This window comes from Anser cygnoides, chromosome 2, assembly GCF_040182565.1.
Source record: "Anser cygnoides isolate HZ-2024a breed goose chromosome 2, Taihu_goose_T2T_genome, whole genome shotgun sequence".
NCBI lineage: Eukaryota > Metazoa > Chordata > Aves > Anseriformes > Anatidae > Anser > Anser cygnoides.
The window spans coordinates 82,030,215-82,052,755 of NC_089874.1; the positions used below are offsets into that span (position 1 = coordinate 82,030,215).

Below are 22,541 nucleotides of genomic sequence, written 5' to 3' on the forward strand. Positions count from 1 at the left end.
CCCCCTTTATCTTGTCTTTTTTTCCCTTTTTTGCTCTTCATTTTTTCTTCTCATTTTCTTTTTCCTTATTTTCATTTTTTTAACCTTTTTCTTTTTCTCTTTTTCCCTTTTCTCTGTTTCCCCTTTTCTCTTTTCTCACCTTTTTACATTTTTCCAATTTTTCTTTTTTTTTCCTCTTTACCTTTTTTTTTCTTTTCTATTTTCCCTTTTCTCCCCTTTTCTATTTTTTTTTTTTTTTTCTTTTCCTTTTTCTTCCCCCCCCCTTTTTCCTTTTCTCTTTTCCTCTTATTTTTTTCTCTTTCTTCTTTTTTTTCTTTTCTCTTTCCCCTTTTTTCCTTTTCTCTTCCCCCTTTTTTCCTTTTCTTCCCCCCCCCCGTTTTTTCATTTTCTCATTTTTTCATTTTCCTCCTTTTTTCCCCTTTTCTCTTTTCCCCTTTTTTTCCCTTTCTTGTCCCTCCTTTTTTTTTCCGTTTCTCTTTCCCCCTTCTCTTTTCTCTTCCATTTCCCACTTTTTTTTTTTTACATTTTCTCTTTTCCCCCTTTTTCCCTTTTTCCCTTTTCTCCCCTTTTTTCCCCTTTTCTTTTTCCCCTTCTTTTTTCTCTTTTTCACTTTTTTTTCTTTTCATTTTTTTTTTCTTTTCCTTTTTTTTTTTCCCCCTCCTCCCATCCCCTTCTTTCCCTCAGCCGCTATCCGAGAGCCAGGATGAAGCCGGCGGGGAGGGCAAGGACCAGGGGAGGGGGCCGGAGCAAAGCGCACGGGGACTTTGCTCGGGACGATCCCTCCCGGCTCGGAGGGGCCGGAGCGGCTCCCTCCAACTTTCCGGGGCACGGCTCACCCCTGGGGGGCTGCAGGAGAAGGGGCGGCTGTGGGGATGGGGGTGCTAACCCTTTCCTCACTCCCGAGGGAGAAGCGGGGCCCCCCCGGGGGTCTCCGGGAGCGGGACGGAGGGGGACAAATGGTAAAAGATACGGAAGGAAGAGACCCAGTGGCTGGGACATAAATCAGGCGGAGTATATGGGCAGTCGGTGAGAATAGGTCTTTTCACCCTTAAAAAAAAAATAGCCACTTTGGAAGAGAAAAAGGAGGCTGATTATTGGCATCCAGAGCCGAAACCCAGGCAGCTGATGCTGAGGGGAGCCAAAGGGAGCAGTTCTTCTCGGTTTAAAAACAGCAAGACAGTCTCTGCCAAAGATTGCTGTAAACACTGAATAAAGATTTCATTGTGGCTTGGTGTGACTGGAATAATTAGGCACTTAATTGTTCATTCTGATCTTAAAGTGCAGTAATCAGTAGTGCACAGTAGGAAAAATACGGGGGAAAGGGAGCAAAAAATAGCAAATGGAAAATGATAGGAAAATATATCACTTTTTCCTCTTCCGCAGGTTTGTTTTTTTTTTTTTTTTTCTTTTTTCTTTTTGGGACTGGGAGCACGTGGGTCCCGGTCTATTTAGAGAGAGAACACCTTTCTAAAGTAATTGTGCTTTTGCTGCCAGTGTGTCAACATCATTTTGGGCTGGACAAAATCAAATTATGGGACTTAAAGAAATCCCATTTTATGGAAGTGAAATCTGAAGATGCCTGGAGAATGAACATCTTAACTAGACTGACTAATACCAATTAATGCATTTTACTTATTTGTACACTTTATTGCCAACTCAGCAGGGATGAAAGCTAATGGTGCCAGCTTTTGTGCTGCTCCAAGACATTTTTCAAGCAGGCACACAAGGTTTTATTGGTAAACTGTTTTGAGTTTTTAACACTGTAATTGTGTCCCCGTTCAAATCAAGTTCCTTGAAGCAGTGACTCTTTCATGGTAATCTAATGAAATGATCTCCTGTTACACTGTGTTAGCTACTCCCTGTGACACAGCAGGAAAACGCAACCTGTGCGTGGTTGTACCAGAGGAGGTTGTAAGTTGTCAAGCAAGACGCGCTTACAAGCACTGGGATATGACTTGCTGGTATTAACTGAAAGATGGCACCATAGGCAAAAAATTTTGTTTTCTTTCCTGTATAGCATCCTTTTCCATACATACTTGTGTGTGGTAGGGAAACATCATAGTGGATTAATAATCAGGAAGGGTGGAAGAATGCTGTGTTTAAAACAAAGAAAACTTCCAGAAGAAGTCTGTAGCCATTTGAGCAAAAAGAGTGTTTTAAAGTCTAACTGTAAAGGGGACATCCTTCATATGACTTACCTGACTTCAGAGAAGTTATATGAAAGATTCATTTCACTCAGAGACATCCATGTAGCCTGCCCATCTGCTGTATAAATAAATAAATAAATGGGCTGGAATTGAGCAAGGTGTACAGAGAAATTCAGTGAAGTATAATTTTCTGTCACTGCCCATGCAGAAAAACAGAAAGGGAGTTTTCATTCAACTTTGAAAAGTACAGCGATTTGCTATATCTTGTTGACAGGTTTGTTGGAGATTTTGGTCTGCACCTTGGGAGATTTTTGTGGGAATAAATGTGGAGAAAACACAAAGAGTTCTGCCAGTCCAACAGGATATAACTAACACAAAACACTGTAGTCTTTGCTCAGGTCACAGAGTGTAGGACAACAAGGACAGCATGGTGTCTCCAGAGTTTTATCCAACGTGATGGTAAAAAAAAAAAAATCATAACATCTAGGTATGTAAGTGCCACAGTTAAAATCTGCTTTACTCACATTTTTGTTAAGTTGTTGAATGTACTTTGTCCTACCACAGTGATACTTGGTATTCTGTCTAGGAAGAGTATTCCTGATTTAAAGGCAAGCTGTGTCAAAAGAAAGTCTTCCAGGCATTTTGCTTAGTAGTAAAGTCTAGAGGAGGATATTGCCAACTTTATTTGCACCTGTCCAGTCCAAGAGCCTAAGAATGTTCTCTTTTTCTTAAAGAAGTTCAAGAAGTGGAGTGATCAAGTTATCGCATAAGAGACCCTGCTCAAGCTTCTGCTAGTGATGTTCTGACAGAGAATGTTTCTAAAAATCTGCATAGTGTTTCCCTTACACAAATACCACGTTAAATTTGAGAATAATTTGCAGACCAGAAACAAGATTTTGAGAGGAGTCCAGAGTGTTTTTTCCTGTGTTCCCAAACATAAAATTTACCAAATGGCTCCTCATTTCTATAATAAAATGCATTGAAAACACACTTTGGGTACTACAGTAAGTTCAGGAAGAGGTCTTTCTTGCATTCTTACAGCATGGTTAGCAAAATGTGCAGAGGATTATATGCTGTTATTCAAGGAAACCATTTACTATTGAATTGTAGTCAAATACTGGATACCATCTTATACCTAAAAGTTGTTTGAAATGCATAGTACATCTTCATAATAAAATTGCATTGTCACAGACATAATTGTTATTCATAATAAGTAGTCTCACAAACAGATTCCATCCCTGTAAGTATTGAATCTCAGTCAGGCCAATTATGACTAAATTACTGCATGTTCTCTGCTGTATCAACTAATTAAAGGGTAATTAATAAAAAGATAATTTCATTCCATGGTAATGTCTACATCTGGTTGTCATAGCAGAGTTTGTTTGACATATGGTTAAATGGTCAGATAATACATTGTATGAATGCAACATTTGCACAGAACACCTGGCAAGCCAGAGGAATTTTAACCCTTAAGACATTAATTTCAAGGATCTATGTCAAGGTACTATTAGATTTGCCTGCTCATTCTCTTCACCTGCTTGTCTTATGCATTTAAGAAAATTTAGTTCTCCGAGTTATTTAAGTGAGAAACTCTCTTGGAATAGGGGAAGAGTGGGAAGGGAACTTGGGATGTTAGATTGGAAATGAAAGATAAAATAGCGCTGACTTGTCATTGTGGGAAGTAAACTAGGTGGGTATTAATCCATTTCTGAGAGGAGACTCCATTGGTCCCCCTAGTACTGGGAGGTTCCCCTTTAAGGAAAATCAGGCTGGAATTAGAGCTGAGACAAAATTATCTTCTTTTTTTTTTTTTTTTTTTTTTTCTACATAGAAATGTATGCTGGTATAAAGGCTGAGGTTGTGGTCACAACAGCATGGAAAAATCTGCATTGCAGCCTTCCCACACTGTACCTGTCATCTGTAGATAAAACAAAACTTAGCTCCCAAAGGACAGTAACCATAAAAGTCACACACCCTAAGTAAATGAAACAACCTTTTACCAAGTCAACAGGTGATACAAATAAACAGTGCTATTATAGATACCTATGTTCAAGATAATATAATCTGAAATATCAGTGGTTGAAATTTTCAGGGCAGTCCATGCATATTATTTTATATGTAGGCTTTTTAGCCCCAACATTGCCATGAAAAATTACAACCACTGCTGTTTCAAAGTATGGAAAAGAGTTCATTTCTGTCCTTTAAAAGCACAAACTGTCAGTTATGACACTTTAACATGGGTTAAATTACAATTACAGTTTCTTATCTGTACTGGGTCAAGCTGGATCTCTCATACAACTCAGGATGAGAAATGAAGTAGCAGGCATAATGTTTTCCTTCTCTTTAGGGGAAGAAAAAAAAGACACAAAAAGAGCAAAATAACTAGTGCTTTTTCACCAATTGAGCAAAGCAAGAAGGATGCAATAAACTGCAGGAAGACATGAAAGTCTGTCTTTTCCCATGCAAGCAGTCCAAAAGGAACAGTTCCCTCAGTGAATAGTCAGGGTCGCTCATCACCTCGTGCGGTCAGGTGCAGAGTTTGGCCAGTGATACTTATAAAGCGCTGTTTGTCTGTCTCTGTGAGAGTCTGAGTCCTGTTTCTTGAGAGTTTCCAAGTGCACGGATCTATCTCATTTTCATTCTACCCATGGAACTCATTAACACCTGGAAAATCTTTTATAGCATTTAACTGCATCAGATGCACTGTCCGGCACATGTTGTCTTAATAGGGCTTTCACTGTGGTATTGTCAAAGAACCCTTATGTCACAGCTGGGAACATGAATCTGTCATGTCAGTACTGTACCTTGTTTTAGACAGGAATAGCGTGTGAGCGTGTTTTATGGAGGAGCCAAACAAGCCCATGTACTGCATTAGTGGGGAAGAATGTGAAGCTTGTTCTCCTAAATAAAGATTCAGGCTGGTGGTAGTGGAGTACTTTGTACCATTTAAACACTGCTGCCTCTAAGGCATTGTACTGAAGGAAAGGGAAGTTTGAGGCAAGCAAGACATGTCGTAGTCTTTTAGTGGTGTAACGCTGCTAGTTAATGGGATGTCATCATTTACATTTCTTTAGGAAAAAATTGCCAGAGGTTTCTAATTCAGCAGTAGCAACTTGCTTGAAACTGGAAGTTGATATGAAAGTCCTCACCATGGGAATATTTGTTTTTTTAATACAAGTTTGATTTAACTATATTTGGCAATGTAAGAAGGGGAAGAGAAGTAAATGTTTTCTAATTCCATATGCTTTTTGTGCCTATTAAATCACTGTAAAAACCAATTTTAAATAGACTACTTTGTAGCTCTTTAATCAGAATGCCTTGGGTAATTAAAAAAGGATAGAACTGTGAAGACTGACTGCAGTACATGTGTAAAACCTACTTTTTCACAGGAATTTTTAACATAGTTACATACATTTCATCTGAAAATTAAACACTTAAAATTCACCAGTTCTGACACTACCAAGCTTGTCGTGATAATATTCCAAAAGGTAAAGCCCCCCCACTTTGAAAAATATTTGCAGACTTGAGAAACCATAATTGATGTGGAAGAATTAGCTTGGGTCCTCATTTAAAGAATTTATGGATGTAAGGAGCATTTTATGCAGTCACAGGGGGTTCCGTCTTTTAAACTACTTGTTTTACTTTGAAAGCATAAGTATAGTTCACATGCTAAGAAATATGTTAAAGGGATTTCAGATACTAAAGGTGAAGGTACAATGTCAAATGCATTCTGTATATTTGAAATGTTTGTCTCTGTTGTTTTTGTAATAGCTCTTCAAAAAAGTCTGAGTATGCAGGGGTTGATACCCCAGACCCTAACCAGTCCAAACTTAGACTGGAATCAGCAAAACACCATAGTCTTCAGGTTACAGGACCGCCTTCTGAATTCCTCTCTTGAATTTCTCTTTTTTTTTACCATTTGGATTAGGGACTCCTCCTTTTTCTAATGGTGACAGCACTGAAGTGCTCTTGGTTAGGTCTGTGCCATTAGTTCATGTCCACGTCCTCACCAAGGAGGGAAGGAACAGGGCTCGTTTGGGCTGCTGTGGGGCCACTGGGAACCACATGCGGACTTGTTTCTGAGAAGGGCCTTCCTTCAAATTATTTCACTTTTCTCAGAAGGACAGAAGCCCTTCATGCTTCTGAACTTCTCTGTAGATAGATACCTGATGGGAGCAAGCTCAGCAGGCACTCAGCAAACTGTCTAGGGTTTGTCCTGCTGAAGTATGCAGCACCCAACAACATAGCCCAAGAGGTCCTGACAGCTTTCAGATTGACAGCACAGTGGGGCTGAATTGTTCTACATGATTCCGTTAAGTCTACTACAGAAACAAATCGAAGGTAAAGAATTAGTGTATACAATTAACCTTTCTTCATACCTAGGTATTGTGACACATGCCTAAGATCCCTCGCAATATGCAACTTTGTTACAGAGAAGCAAGTTAAAGATTGAGTGAAAGACTTAACTATAAATCTCCTTGCTTGTGTGAGTTTAATTTAGAATTGCAGTCATGATGTAAAGCAAGTTAAAATAGCGGTAGTAGATCACTACTTGGCAAACCTGTTAAGAAGAATATAGGTACCTCACTAGGTTATTATATATGGAGTGTCTTTCGTGTGCTTAGCCCATTGCTGAAATTAGCCTATTCTGTAATTGCAAGATACATTTGAAAAGGAGAGAGGTGATTTAACAGGTGAAGTTCCACCTGAGTGGTGAGAATTAGGAGACAAACTTACAGAAAAGAGAGCTCCTAAATGGTTTAAAAGTGCTTCCTTGCAGAAAATTTAAAGTTTTGTCCCAAGCGTCCCCCAATCCAAATATAATCTAGAGGATATTAACCAACCGTTCAAGTATATATTACTTATTGCTTGACTTAAGGCCTTGCTTCTCAAGAAAAATATGTTTTTAAGGAACAGAGTAAAGGAATAAGAGAGAAATCAGGGTGGCTGATAAAGGACGTGTGAAGCTACTTAGGGTAGAAAAATGCCTCCTCAGAAAGGAGGGTTTGGGGGGAGCATGGATCAGTGGTGCATGTCTATTTTAGTTAGCCACTCAGTTTCTTTTAGTGTCCAAGGAAGGCAGCATGCATCTACCACTACTGTGTCTCTTGACAGGACCCACTACACTTGCCTCTTTGGTTTGTGCTTCCCATGTGGATTTGCTTTACTTACGTGTTTCCTTCAGAAAGTGTTGCAGAGATGGGCAAGCACCACGCAAGCAATTAGAGGTGCCTACTCCTCATGAACATGTCTTGCTAAGGCAAGGGGGAATGAACACTGGCTGGTAAATTTATTGTAATGGCAAGCTTGCTCCCAAACATCCTCTCTTCTGGGCACCCCATGGACACCCAAGTGGGTTCTTGTCAAGTAACTAGAATGCATTCTTGATAGTGGCAACAGGAAGAGCTCCTAGACCACTGGAAAGACATCAGTGAACTACTGACATTATCAGACTAGTGCCCCTGGCCCACAGCCCTGCACACCTTACATCCCTTCAGCCCTCCTTGGGAGGAAGGGCCATGAGGAGCAGACAAATAGCCCTGGTAGGAGAAGCTCCACACTAAGCACTTGTAGTGGAGGAGGCGCATAGGCACGGTGCTTTAAGGAAGAGCTGAAATCAGCTTTCATGCAGATGACAAGAGAGGATCTGTCAAAGCAGGCTTTAAGAGGACAGAGAGCATGTTGAGAGAAAATGATAATAGCAACAAAACCTTGCAGAGACTGAACAGAGGATGAAGCTGCAGGAGAGCAAGAAAATGGAGGATTTGAATAGAGAGGTAGAGCAAAAGAAATGACAAATGTCTTAATAAAATAACAGAGACAAAAAAGGACAGATTGGATCAGTGGCGGAAATAGAATTTGGCTGAGGCTTGGAGAGCGACCAATACAAAAGAAACACAAATAACTTTTGCAGGCTTGTGAACAAGCATGGCAGAAAGCAGAGCAGTGTGTGGTAAAAGGAGAGATTGGAGGAACAGCTCCTAGATCCCACAAGAAGTCTCTAGGGTGAGTACTGGATATTGGAAGTGTTTTATAAGAAAATCGGTTCCTAATTTTGCATGTGGAGTTTCGGGTAATTGCTCATCAATAAGCCAAGAGAAAGGTATTTGTCACTGGAGTGTCTTAGATGCTAGGGTTATATACCTTAGAGCTGGAGCCACTATATAGGCATTCTGGACTGAGGTGAGGCTAAGCTTTTCTTGGTAGTCTAGACTTCGGAAAAGTTAATCCTAATTAGGCTGAGTTCAGAGGCACTGCTAAGGGCACGGTGGAACCGTGCTCTATCAAGTATGCTGTGGTTGAGGTGGGCTAATTGTTATGGCTCACGTACATGGTACATCTCAACATGAATGCAAGGACTAAGGAATGAGATGTTAGGCTCAAACTTGTAGAGGAGATAATGACCCCCCCCACCAAAACAAACAAACCAACCAAAAAAACTATAAAACCAGCAGCTCGGTTTTTAGTTTCTACCTATCTGTTTTCTTGCCTGTTTGCCCCATGCTACTCTTCAAGTACCTTCTCACTTGCTGTCATGCTGTTCTGGGGCAGTAGGAGGAGCTCACATTGAAACTCATTTATGTTATGATGCCTGTTAAACACTTGACTATTAGTAAGGCAGTGAATGAACCATGGTTAGCAGTAGTGATACCTTGCAAGACTATTAACTGTTCATTATTAACTAGTCCCTATCTTCATCACATTCTTTTCTCACCTTTGGGTTCTCCAAAGGACCCACTGTTCACTGGAGTTGAGCTCCGCTGCATTATGCATTATGTAGAATAAATATATATAATGATGTGTGACAGCTAGGCACTTATTTTTTAATAGAAATTCCCAACCTTGAAAAACTAATTTTGTTTAAAATCTGTTGCTAATTTTATCTCTTTGGTTATGAGGTCCTTATTTAATTGAAACCTCAGTAATTATATCAAAATAACTTGCAGAGTGTGCTACTTGTTTTATTCTTCACGTGCTAATTTAATAAAGCATCAGTAAAATGGTCTTAGATAACAATTTGAAATATTTTATCCTCTTGTTCTTATTCTTTTCTAAGATATGAGTGCTTCAGTGTTAATATGTGTGCAGTGGGCAAAACATGATTGCCTCAGGAGTGCGTGGCTAAGCTTTTTGAAGCTACTTTCAGATCTGGACTCTATATTCCTATTACTTTTAATAATCACTGAGTATCAAAATTCCACAAGTAGCTACTGCTACCTACCAAATTGTCCTCAGAGAATTGGTGGACCAAAGCTGTTTTTATTCTGAGATAAATTACCTTCTTCCTCTCCCCCGGAACTCACCAAGTTATTTATTGAAGAAACAATTATCAAATGTCATAACATATTTGACTTACTAGCTGTAAATATCCAATCTATCAGCCATTATCTGCATTTAAACTTTTCTTAGGTCTGTCTTTTTAGACACTATAAAGAAGGGACTGAACTGATTAATTTCCAGTTTAAAATATCATCCTGTGCAGGATGATTGTTTTCAAGGGAGACCCCGTGCATTGCAGAGCTCCAGGAGAGTTAGAAGAAAGTCTGTTTTCTCATATGTCAGTGATTGGTGTCATCTCTGGCTGAAGAGATAGCTTCGGTTCTACATGCTCACAGGCTACTCAGACACATGTCTGAAATCATTGCTTTGATGAACTTCTTTCTATGATAATTTACTCATCAGGGTACCATTTCACAATGTCAAACTGTTACTTGAAGAACATTTACATGACGTAGTGAAGTAGAATACAAATTAGAGCAATATTTTATACAGAGATCTTTCTTTTCTGATTTGCTTTACTGCATAGATAGAGACCACTTGAAAAGCATCCCCCTGCTGCATAACCCCACTGCTGATGGTAACTTCAGAAATAATCATACAGTTCTCCTTTAACGGTCTGCTAGCAATCTCTGTAAGGATAAGAAGCACAGAGTAATGTAATGCTGAATAATCTGAATGTTCAGCATTGGAAAAATCTCTCTGTCATCAATGAAAAAAGGTAGAAACTGTTTTTCTTGAAGGCTCTATACTAGATGAAAGTATTTAGAACAGAGATAATATCAGTAAACTGCAAAGGAGGATACATTTGAAAGTTCTAGCCATATTGACCAATAAACAATTTATGGAAAGAGCACAAACAAACCGTTAGAATATTTTAAGACTGTAGCTTCTGACAAGTATACTTTATTTATGACTTTGCAGTACAATCTCTTCCAGTAATGTTTACAGGATGTAAAAAAAAAAGAGGGAGAGGGGAAAGAGGCAGACACCAACCATACCCAGTGTTTTATGCTCTTGTCCCCAGCCACGTGTGGAGTATTGTCAACGTCCATGAGATAACCTCAATATTCCTGTCTCACAAACCGCTGGAGCTAGAAGAATCACAGACGTGACATATTAAATTTTTAAAGAAAATGAAAGGAAGGAATGGTGCTGCCCCATCTGAAACTTGTACAATACTGGCGCCAATAAATGAGAACCTCAAGCAGAGGCATTTGAGGCTGGGGGGGAAAAGGAGGCTGGGAGAGAGGAGGTGCGAGAAGGCTCAAGCCTTTGCATATCTTCTGCCACTGCTGGACACCCTATTAGCAAAGCCAGTTCACTCTCTGATGACATTATATATCTAGGTAAATGCAGTGTTTGAGTTTGGCTCTGAATCTCCTGAAAACAACAGGGATTTTGGTTGCTTTTGTCTACACAGTGGATCTGGGAGCTTGAGGAAATACATGGGTTTTAGGTTTCTGAGACTGAAGCACCAGGCAAAGGTAAAACTTTTATTAGTAGCTCTAATATGTGCTTTAGAGGCGCCTACAGGTGCTGTGTGTGATGCAGACCCCTGTGCTGTGCAAACACATAGGAAATAGCACTGTATTGAAGTGCTTGCAAGCCAAATATCAGAGCTGGGAGATCACAGTTTGGTTCTGCCAAAGCTTAGATTTCATAATCACCATGTTTTAGAAAGAAACCAAAGCCCTTAGAAAATGTACAGACAAAAAAGTTGTCAGAGCCTTCACATTTAGGAATGAATAGGTCAAGATTTTTGATTTGTGTCTCTAAGAAGGACACAAGAAATAGCCCTGATGTGAGAAATCTTTCCTTGGGAAATGTTGAAGTTGATATGTTTCTGCTGCAAAATAAATAAATAAATAAATAAATATTGCTTTATTTAATTGAAGGAGAATTTATCTAGAAAATACAGATGTTGCTGAACATCTTCCTCCTGCCAACCTAGGCCAGAGTTTCTGAGTCATGGGTTACAAACCCTAGAGTCAGGGGGATGGCAGCACTCTTTGCTTTGGGGACCCACAAAAAATGCCCTGTGCACAAGGCTCTAAGGGGGGCGGTGTAACCCCTCTTGCAACAGGCGTCTCTTTGGACATCTTGTCATATATGGTAGGGACAAGGCCACGGCATCGCACCATAGCCAAAGACATCTTCCGCCAGCCAAGCACCATTTCCTGGGGCAGGGCAGCTTCCAGCCCACCGCTGGAGAAATGCTGATGGGGAAGGCGTCATGTAGGGATAAACACATCAGGAAGACCTTCACAATATCTTTAAGATGACTGGGAAGAACATTCTGCTTTAAAAGAAACTTTGACAATGTTGGTTAACTGGGCAAGTGTGCCTCTAACAAACCTATCAAGCTTGATAAATGGTTCTCTATTAATATCCTAATTTTCCTGTATCTGATGAGCAGCTTTCAGAGTTCAGAGGCAGAAAAAAGACGGCTTGAAAGATGGCTCTTACACGAAGCTAATTGCATGCAGGGTTTTCAGAAATACTAGGTCAGTTCCTATTCAAAAGTTGGGTGCCTGTACTTTTTAGTGGCAACACAATTAATTCTTCTGGACTTGAGGAAAAAAAGGAGTACTTTGATTTTTTACTGGTTAATGTACTGTCACGTCTTACTTCAAATAACGTTTTTAGGTTTTAAGATATTCCACAAAGGAAGGCATATCATTTCAAAGATGAAGGTTTGTATAAAACAATTCCAACAAAATTGATTGTATTATAGGCACTATGTTTATATGACTTTTGTAAAATACTGCTTTTTTAATGCTAATATTTCAGCAGTAGAAAGAAATATTGCAGTTGAATTCTCTTCTGGACACATACATAAAAATACCATTTACACCAGTAGAGCATTGAAAGCAATGTGATTTAAGTGGGGACAGATCTAGCCCCACAGGCCAAATTCTAGTTTCAGTTACACCCTATCTATCTTAAAGATCTGGGATTTACTGTCTCAGGACAGACTGGTGGTCTAATAGCTCTGGCGTCTTGTCTGGAAAAATGACCCATGTCAGATATTTCAAAGAAAGATGTAAAAGATCTTAACAGTGTGGCGTGTCTCTATGTTATTATGCTTTAATAGACCAGTGCAAGTTTACTGTTTTCAGTGGTGTTATAATGGTTAAATTAGAATCAAGTTTCACTCAAAGAGGATCTGAATTTAGTTCACAACAAGCAACTGATTTCTGCTTGATTGATGATCTGTTTTTTTTTGTTTGTTTGTTTTTGGTTTTTTACTTATTATTATTATTTTATTTTAACTAGTTTACTGATATTGTTGTGGTACTGTGATGACCCCTTTGGCTCAGGGGTTCTATCCATCATAGCAGACCTTGTACAGACTCCTGATGAGGTCTGTGCCTTATTAGGAGGCTTATAGGAAGGCTTTTATTCCCAGTGTGCTTCTTGATGCCCAAGTGTAAAATAATTTTTAAACCAACGCTATTATAAAAAGAATGATGCAAAAGGTTGCTTATAAACAGTACTTTAAAAACTTGCTGTTCTGAAGAAAGATTAATCTGAAAAGGTTTTCAAAGTTGTTCTTTAGCTAGACATCACACTGAGACACTAGCTTTATAGTAGTGTCCTTACCAGTTATTCTGCCTTGATAGTCCCACTCAAAGGATTCAAAAGGCAAGCTGTAATAAAACAACTAGGTTTGATCATAAACATGTCAAATTAAGTATTTTCCTTTTGGAAAAGGGACTTCATTAAATATTGAAATATTTTTAGGGAAAATGGACCCTTTGGTAAATTGTTCCACAAAGGAAAATGTGGCTGACAGATTTTGTGTTTTGCACAGGTGTGAAGCATCTTGAGAACAGCAGCACAATAAGACTGTTGTGTCTGGTAGGGCTCTAAGTCTGACTAGGAAGAAGGATCCATGGGTTAGGTAGAAACAAGCAGACCAAGAGTATCAGCTCACAGTTGTGGCCATTTAGGTGGCATCAAGGAGCAATGCCACCACAACCCTTCTGCCCCCAGCACTAAACATTTTATTTCAGAAACTTCACAATGACTTATTTCATAACATAGAAGTTAGCATTTTTGTCTCTTGAAACTGATTCTTTAAATGTTTATAGGTAGAGAAATTGTATTATTTTGGCATTTTAGCCTGACTCGGGAGAAATGCCAAATACTGTAATTTCTTATGAGACAGAAATTTTGTTTTTCAATCTGACATTAAAAATGTATGGTCATAGTAAATATCTTAAATCTCTTATAAAAGGAAAAAATAATACATACTGCTACATTTCTCTTCAAATGGTCCTTAGCTAATCTAGACTTCACAGTGTGACTGAGGTTGCAGTCATCGCTGTGTGTGTGTGCGGGTGCACACAAGACTGAAAAAATCCTGGGCATCTGAACCTGTGGGTTCTCTTTATGGTGCAGAAGAATGTCTTCAATATTAAATCCCTTCAGTATTAGCATCCTATAAAAGTGAAATCTGGGAAAAGTATAAATTACAAACATAAAAGAGAATGGACAGTCCCCAGAAGAGTGTTCTTTGTGACTGAGCAAAGATTTGAGGGCTTGGGAATCAGCCCTGGCCAGTGAGATGTTCCCCTCCAGTGGGGTAAGGACCAGGAAATTCCCCAAATTCCTTAGCTTTAGGAGAGCAAAAGTGACTGTCTCTTAATCTAGGGCTGGAGATCCTGCCCTGTCCTTTTTGTTCACTGAACACTCATCTATGTAACCCATTAGTGCAATTTTTTCTGTTGCTGATATAAGTTAGATCTTTACGCTGCTGTTCTGCCATATACCCATCTTCTTTTCATAGCCTTCTGTTTCCTTGTCTTACTTGGTTATGACCGTAAAGCGGGCTTGCTATTATGCATGTTTTAGCCTGAGCTTGTCCATAGTATTCAACTGCAGAAGTACTGTTTTGTGGAACCTGCAGGAATTCAAAGACACAAGGCAGTAAAATAGCACTGGAGTTGCTGTCCTTTCTGCACTTTTTTCCTGGTCTTTACTGGAGGCATGCAATATACTTTAAATGTTTCCTGAAGGTCTTTGCACCTCTATCAGCACATTTGTCCACTTACATGGTTCAAAACTTACATTGATATTGTCTTTTCTGTTCTTCTCTGGTGACTGTTGGGAAATAACCTGTAAATATATGATATTAATCAGGAAAAAAATATCAATAGAGTAGGCTTTACTATTCGTCCCAGCACATAACATGCCAAAGCAACAGGCATAAAATGTTGTGGTACATAGACATGCTCAAAGCTGGGTTTGAAGCAATCTTGCACATGAAGAGATGTGATTCCATTGTGTTACCATTTCTTGCTCCCTGTGACAATATGTGAAGTTCTAGCAGCCAGGGTGAAGCTGCACCTTTTGGGAAGCCACCCCAAGACCCTGGCACTAACTGCCTCAGAAAGCAATGACCATCGCAGAACCTACCACCTTCTCCTTCAAAAGAAAGGTGCTGCTTTTTATTTTTTTTTCCTAACATATGGCAGCATGTAGATTTAAAACAACAAAAACAAAGCCCTGCCAAAACAAAACACTACACTGCATACCTCGTTCTCCCTTGGGAAGAGGATGAGAGGGAGAATGAACCACACATGGCAGATGTCGGTCATTTAATGCTCTACAGGAAGACACTCTGATTCTGCAATGGCATATGACCCCGTGGGGAACAGAGCAAGACAACTTCCATGCCTCTCTTCTCAGCAGCCTGAGAAATGGAGCCTGTCTGCAGGTGGAAGCAGTAAACCTAAAAAGATGACGAGGAGCGAGTGCCTTCCAGATGAACCAGCCTTGGTGTTCCCACAGTGCATACATGACCCTATGCTCCCTGGTATGTAGAAGAGCGGTTAAAATCCTTGTTTTGGAGGAGTTAAGTGGAATAGTGCCCTGTGCTGGCTCTCTTGGGCACGGATTCCATCCTTGTGTGTGCATGTGTGTGTGAGCATCATCCAAAGTAATCCAGGCAGTGTAAACTGCAGAAGTTCAAAGCTGTTGGATTCCTCTTCATTGCTTTTTTAGGGGCTGCCTCTGATCTTGGCTTTTCATCCCTGACTTTATCTTGAGAAATTTCTCCCATTTCTTCATGCAGCAGGTTGCATGCCGGTTCCTTTTTCTGGTATTCAGTGACCATCCACATTGCTTTGTACGTAGTTTACATCTTCACAGGCCGTAATGAAACCGAGACTTGAACGAGTAACTGGATAAGCAGGCCTCTCTCTCCAGCTGTCATGTCTGGTTGTGGCAGCAAACTGGTGTTTCATTGTAAAAGATGTTAATTTCAATCTGAGCTGTGGCTGCGTTGAGAGAAGCATAAAAGGAATTCTTGATTATCTATATCAGTACCGTTGTCCCTGGGGACAGGCTCTGAATCTTCAGATCACATATGGCAAGAGTGCTGTGATAAAATATGCATCAATAAAACTTTGCAATTTATGATAATAAAGGAGCGGAAAGTTTTATACACTGTGATAATTATTCCTGACTGGTATTTTTTCCTTCCTTTCGCTCTTCTGTACTTCTTTATTTTTAAGCCTTTTCTGCTTGCTGTAATACTCATAGCACTGTTGAAACTGCGGGATCACAAACTGGGGAGCTCTTCTTCTTCCTAGGTCCCCTAACCTCCTATAGGCATCAGACTGCTTCTGAATCAGCCGGAATTTGCCCTCTTCAGGAAGGCTCCACAATACGACTCCTCACTCTTCTTCCTCTTCTGTGTATGCACACACACTACATCCAGCATGAATTTCTGAGTAGCTTCCAGAAAGGATCAAATTATATTCCTCTGATCTTCTTTGCATATCTCATTACTATAATCAATGAGAGATGAATACATTTGCATGAAGGTAGAATTGATTCCATACTGCATTGTCACCTGCATTGTTTTAAATGTATTTCATTTCAATAATGCTTTTATTCTTTTGAAGAAGGAAAAATAACAATATGTTTGCAGTCCTGAGAAGTAAATAGTGGTCTATTAAATGCCACCAATATATTATCTGTGACCTTATTTTTTTTCATACGTCTTTATATATGTGGTGGCCATGAGAGACCTTGTCTTCTGCTTCAGCACACTTGATAGCAATTAATCATGTAGCTTGAAATTTATGACCCCACAGTACAAACTGTTTGCATGCTTGGATTTTGACTGACTTCAAAGGGACTTCCACATGTTGTGTTTACAGGCAGCTCTCCTTTACTGAACACCCTCTCTGACTTGTTTGCACAGCATCTACCACAGTGGGATCCTCATCTTTGCTGGGACATCTAAGCCCTGCTGTAACACAAATAGTCATTAGTACTGTTGATCTTGTGCTTTCCATTTTCTTTTCTTTCCTCAGTATTTTTATTCAGTTGGCCTACCAGAAATAGATCAGTCGCTTTTATCCTTCTCTAGGCTTTTTTCTCCACAGTTAAGGATGAGCAGGGAAACTACTTACGGGAAACAGTTTAGCCATCAAGAATGTTTTCCTTACTGACAATCACTTGACTAAATTGTGTGCTCCCGTGGAATGGTAGCAAAGTACTTATCTTCAAGGACATGCTTATTTCCTATTGACTTCAATAGCACTTAATCACCTGCCTGAGGTTCAGCATGTGCTGAAGGGCTTTGCACGTTTTGGGACTAAGGCCCCTTTCCAGAAATATATACCAATTCAGTCCTGCACATTCAGCCTTTCCCCAGGTTTCTGCAGGTACTTGAATTTAAAAGATATCAAAGACAATGAGATGTAGAACATTTGTGTAGGTGCTTACGTGGACTTAGACATCTATAAAAGCTTTGCTGAATCTGGGCCTACCTGATTAAAAAGGGCCCAAATGTTTAGCAAAGTGAACAGATCCCTTGTAGTTGGAAGGGTATTTGCAAATACTTTTTACACAGCTGCAGTGGAAAAGACAAAATGTAATACTATTAGTTCCACTTTAAGGAGTGATGGGAGATTTAGGTACCAAAAATAATCATTTCTAATTATACAGATGTAAAGAGGGGTGGACAATAAGGCCAGAAGTGAAAAAAAAGGATCTTATAGGGTTTTTTTCTGCCTCCCTATTTGTGTAAATTAATAGGAAATTACAGACTATTAAAAAGTTGATTGAATCTTGTTTCTTAACTTTGCTGTTTTTCATTAAGGTGATCCTAAAAGCAGGTGGCTTTCAATTAGTTTTGTTGACAGTGCTGCCTAATGTTGTAATGATCCTTGGGAGAGGGAAAGAAAAGAGATTTATTGCAGTAGGGATAAGCTAGGCCAGGCAAAGAGACAGAGTACATAACCGCTAATTAACTCATGTAGTCATTAAAATTAAAAAAAAAAAAAAAAAAAGAAGAGGAAGGAAAAACAACATGCAACCTGAAAGAGGATTGTAAAGCATTTCTGCACTGCAGATCAGACCCCTGAGCTTTCGTTACACTGTGCATATCATATTAGATGGTGTATATGAGCCAATTGCATATAAATCACATTCTCCCAATCTTGCAAGTCCTTGTCACAGAGCATATTTAATTTAACATTGTAATATTTATTTTCTAAAGTTGTGAGTAGGCCAAAACATACCCAGTAAAATGAGCGCTCTGCCACAGCACAGCACCTGACCTACGCTCCAGTAGAAAATTAACCCTAATTCATCTTCATAGCGACCCTATGCCAAATAACCATTTCAGATGCTCCACTGCTGCCCTTCACTGACTTTGTAAGGTGAAGCTGTGGCAATTTTGTCTAATTCGGTTTGGCTTTTTAATTACATCTATTCCATTCATTTGTTTCCACTTAAAACCATCATGTTGTGCTTGGGTGACTTGTAAGCAAGCTTTGCTTGGTCTTAGTATCCTTTAGGGACAGGCTCAAGCCAGAATGCGCGTATGTTTGTTGAAACCATGTCAAATGGGAGCCGCTATCTCAGATTCGAACCAGAAGGCTTTGTTTTCTGACACAAAGGGACAAAGTCTGTCTCATTATTTCCATTTGTCCCTTCCCTCCCCTTCCCTCGCTCCCATCAGGATTATTTTAAATTCACATTGTGGATGAGCGTTTGTGTACATATGCACAACTCACTTGAAACCAGAGGCCCTTTATTCTTTAAAGCTCCTCTAAAAATGATTTGTTTAGGGCATCCTTCACAATCATTTGCACATCTCTAGGACTGGTAAGATTTCAGCCAATTCACTGACAAAGTCTTCTTTTCAGACAGCATGTAGAGAAACTGAGAAATGTCAAGCATTTTTATCGTCTGTTTTTTTTTTTATTATTATTATTCTTGATAAGAATTAATAGGAATTGATTAAGACTGTGTGTGCTTACTTCACCTGTTGTTTGAGTTACTAATGCCATGTTTTGCATTATATCTCAATACAGCTGGTTCTTCTGCTCTTCCCAAGATTAACAGAGATTGCATCTGAATTCTGTAATGCTTTCAACATATGTAGAACTGGGCATATTTGGACTGCAGCAAGGATGTGGAGTGGGAAGGCTGCAGAAAGGATGCTGAGCTAAGGCAATCTGAGTCTTCTCACTGATCGCTGCTGGGCATAGATGATGATGTTTCATGAGAAAGACTACCAAACTGCATTTATCTTGTGAATGCAAATTATTCCTAAGAAGTGATGGTATGGGAGAAAAAAGTGCAATTTATTTAAATTAAAATTACTATTATTTTTAAGTGATTTATCAAAGTCAGGTGACTTATGGCTTTGACATCACGTGAGTAAAGCTCAGCTGTCATTTCTTAGCGCTAGTATGAAGCAATTCTTAGTGCTCTGCTTACAAAGAAAACTTGGCCCGTATGGGAACATATGGGAAAAACAGAAGGTTAATATTGGAGGAAAAGCACCTCCACAGGTGACATTATAATTAACCCTGCTGCACACGTGTGCTGAGTCCATGTGTGGGACAGGAGTGGGGTCTCCCCCACAAAGCCGCCCCAGGGGCTGCTCCCCCAGGGGGGCTGTGCCCCCAGCCCCTGCAGAGCCCAGGCAGTGCTGTCCCGCAGACGTTGGGCAAACAAATGGTGCAAGTGTGTGTGGGGCCATGAGATAAAGAGGGAAGCTTGGGGAAGGCAGGATCAAGCTTGGGCAAACATCTGGACCCGTGTGGCTCCCCACAGCATGTCTGGGCCAAGCACCTCTGGCCAAGAATTACTGGGTAGGGTGTGGAAATGTGAGTAACTGCGTAAGTGGATGTTAAATTACAAGAACCACCACGATAAAATTGTACTCACCTTGGAAAAGATTTGAAGCTTTGCACAGCTTTAGTAAATACAATTTGTAGAAACAGCACAGTGTTTTAAAATAAATGATGCTCACACAATCACAAGCTATGATTTATCTTTAAACATCCTCATGCAGTGTGGTTTATTAAATTTCAACCTGGGCTCTCAACTGTTCAGTTAATGTAGATAATTAATTTGATTATCATTCAATCAGGCTGTTCTGTGACTGACTGAAACATCCCCATAATTGTGCTACAAAGATTTCAGTTAGCTTGTATGAGGAATTTACAAAATTTCTTACACTTTTTGCTTGTTTGTTTGTTTTATTTTATTTTTATCTCGACTATCTATCTTTATGGCAGCAAGTTATTCTAAAGTACATAGTGTGGTATTACTAATGCCTGCCCTAATGCTTTAATGTTTTTTTCTGAGCACACAGTCTGTATTCATTCTTAGCTATGCATGCATCTTCTAGTCACATTAGGTAATCTTTTTTCTTTCCTTTTTCTTCATGCTGGAGATAAAGGTAAAGAAAAACTGTGGGCATCCAGTGTATTACATTGCAGGTCTTAATGACTGTACATGTATTACTTTGCTAAAAACAAAAAAAGCAGTAGTCGTACTAATTGTAAAAAGCTGTCTGGCTACAGTATACAGGATGAAAAGTGTTATGCATTAGAACATTCAATTCTATTACATTTCTTGGTTGCAAAATTATATACTAAGTACATTAGTTTAGAATTAGAGCAGAATGAAAGTACGTAAATATTGAACAAGTTCTCACCCTATTTACTTCTTGTGACAAAGTAAGTGGAGTTTTTTACAAGCATCCATTAGATGTGCTCTGCTATAAAACTTCCACGGAGTTCTTAACATGGAGGTAATTTTATGAGGCGTCGTGGCATCAAGCACTGTAGGCGGTCTGCACATCGTGCATTATGGAGAACACCTAGTCCAGCCTCCTGATGGAAGGTGATTACAGCAACTTTAATTGGCAAAGCAATGTTTCTAAGAAGAATTAATAACTGTTGTTGGACCAGATGATATAGTCAGGCACGCTTTTGGTCCCATAACTTTTATTCAACTAAACCAGCCTATCTAATGAAGGGTATTAATTCTGCTCACAAGACTTGTTGCATGACACCAGTGCTACTCTCTCTTGCTATACACTGCACTCTTCTGACGAGTTCCCGCAATAACACTGAAATCCCTTTGTGGGGACCTGGTATAGATGTTTCAGGGTTGGGACAAGAAGATAAGGCAGACCTGCAGAAAATAAAATAGTGTTGTCTTTCTTAAGTGATGTGGTCCTTCTTCCCTTCCAGAACAATAGCAGACTTTGAATCTAGAGTGTTCAAAATACATTTTTTTCTAGGATAGAAATTCCACCTTGTATTCCTAATAGCCTAATGTGGATTGTTGATCTTACTTATAAAAAAAAGTCTCTAAAGTTGTGTTCAGTCTAGCTTCAGGCATTCAGGAGGATTTCTTCCCAATTTATGAAGTGCATCACACAGGATGCTAGTAAAACCAATTGTTTCATGGAAGTGATTGATAGACTGCAAGAAAACAAAATCTCAACTGGCTAAATGTGATAGCTACATACCTAGCTTGTACGTTGTACCAGCACAAGTAACCTATTGCAGTTCAGGCAGTATTTGCCACAGAAAGGTAGCAGTGGGAGTGTGTAGCAGTTGTGTTTATTCTTCTCAGTGTCCTTTGCCTTTCCCCTTCTCTGGAGTGGGAATGTCTTGAAAACATTACAGGGAAATACTATTGGAGTGGAAGTGCAGAAATGTCTCTTTTGATAATAGACTTCAGTCACTGCTGCTGCCAGTCTTGGAATATGAAATATTTGCTACTAAAGGTAGGATTGAAAATTATCAAACGTATCTTCAGCATCAGATCTGAATCCAACTCCACTAACTTTGATGGGATTTTTAGCACTGAATTCCTTTGAAGTGTTATACCCACTAATATATACAGGAAAAGGTAGACAATATCAGTGGGTCATGGAGGAAAATGAGCTACCCTACGTCCTACACCACTATTATTTATTATTAAGGGCTATCTCCCAAGGGGTGCTGGGTACTTTGATGACACACTCCACAGAAACATGTAGGAAGACAACCCCTGTAGCGGAGAGCTTCAGACTCTACAATGACAGGTCTAGGTCCCTGTGGAAAGCTTTTTCAAAGAATTAAGAACTTCATTTTTTTTCCCCTTATATTTGACCTGAACAATAAATAGTCACAGATCTTCTGGTCAAGTTCTGTATGCACAGGAATAGGTGTGGTATGTTCTTCTTCCCAACAGCTCTGTATCCCAAATATAGAGCAAAATATAAACAAAATGTAGTATTTTTTTCCCACATTTTTATACACATAATTTTTTTTCAAAGTACCATTAAAATATGGTGTGTTAGAAAAAAAAAAAAAAAAAGGTGTAGGAACTGTTCTTAATAAGTACTGGGTATCAATTTAAATAGCACTGTTTCTGAATTGCTGCAGGGGGCACAGTCTGATTCTTGAATCTTTTAGTTTTCCATTGCAGTGCTCTATTACTGTTGTCATTAAATTAAGCTAGCATGTAGACTGGTGTGGGTGCTGGAGGAACAAACAAAAAAAGCAAGGTTGATATTCCTATGAGCGGAGAACCTGCATGGATGCTTTGTTCATTCAAGGGATACAGGAAAGAGAAGAGTTAAGACAGCAACATGTCATGGTAATGATAATGTAATATTGGTAATGTACTCCTCGATAACATAATGTATGTTTTTTTCTTGAAAACAAGCACCTGAGAATAAATAGAATATGCTTCATTGCCCATTAGGCTCAGTGTTATTAGATGCCAATGAGCAACTGGAATTCAGCCTTCGGGAGTTATCTGACTGTAAACTGGAGGCTGTTTCTTTTGTGAGCC

General features: G+C 39.4%; 1 protein-coding gene across 3 annotated transcripts in view; it reads left to right on the forward strand.

Moving 5' to 3' along the window:
• Positions 1-22,541, forward strand: part of CDH20 (cadherin 20) — a 142,682-nt gene that overhangs the window by 22,478 nt on the left and 97,663 nt on the right. The gene's annotated exons all lie outside the window — the stretch shown is intronic.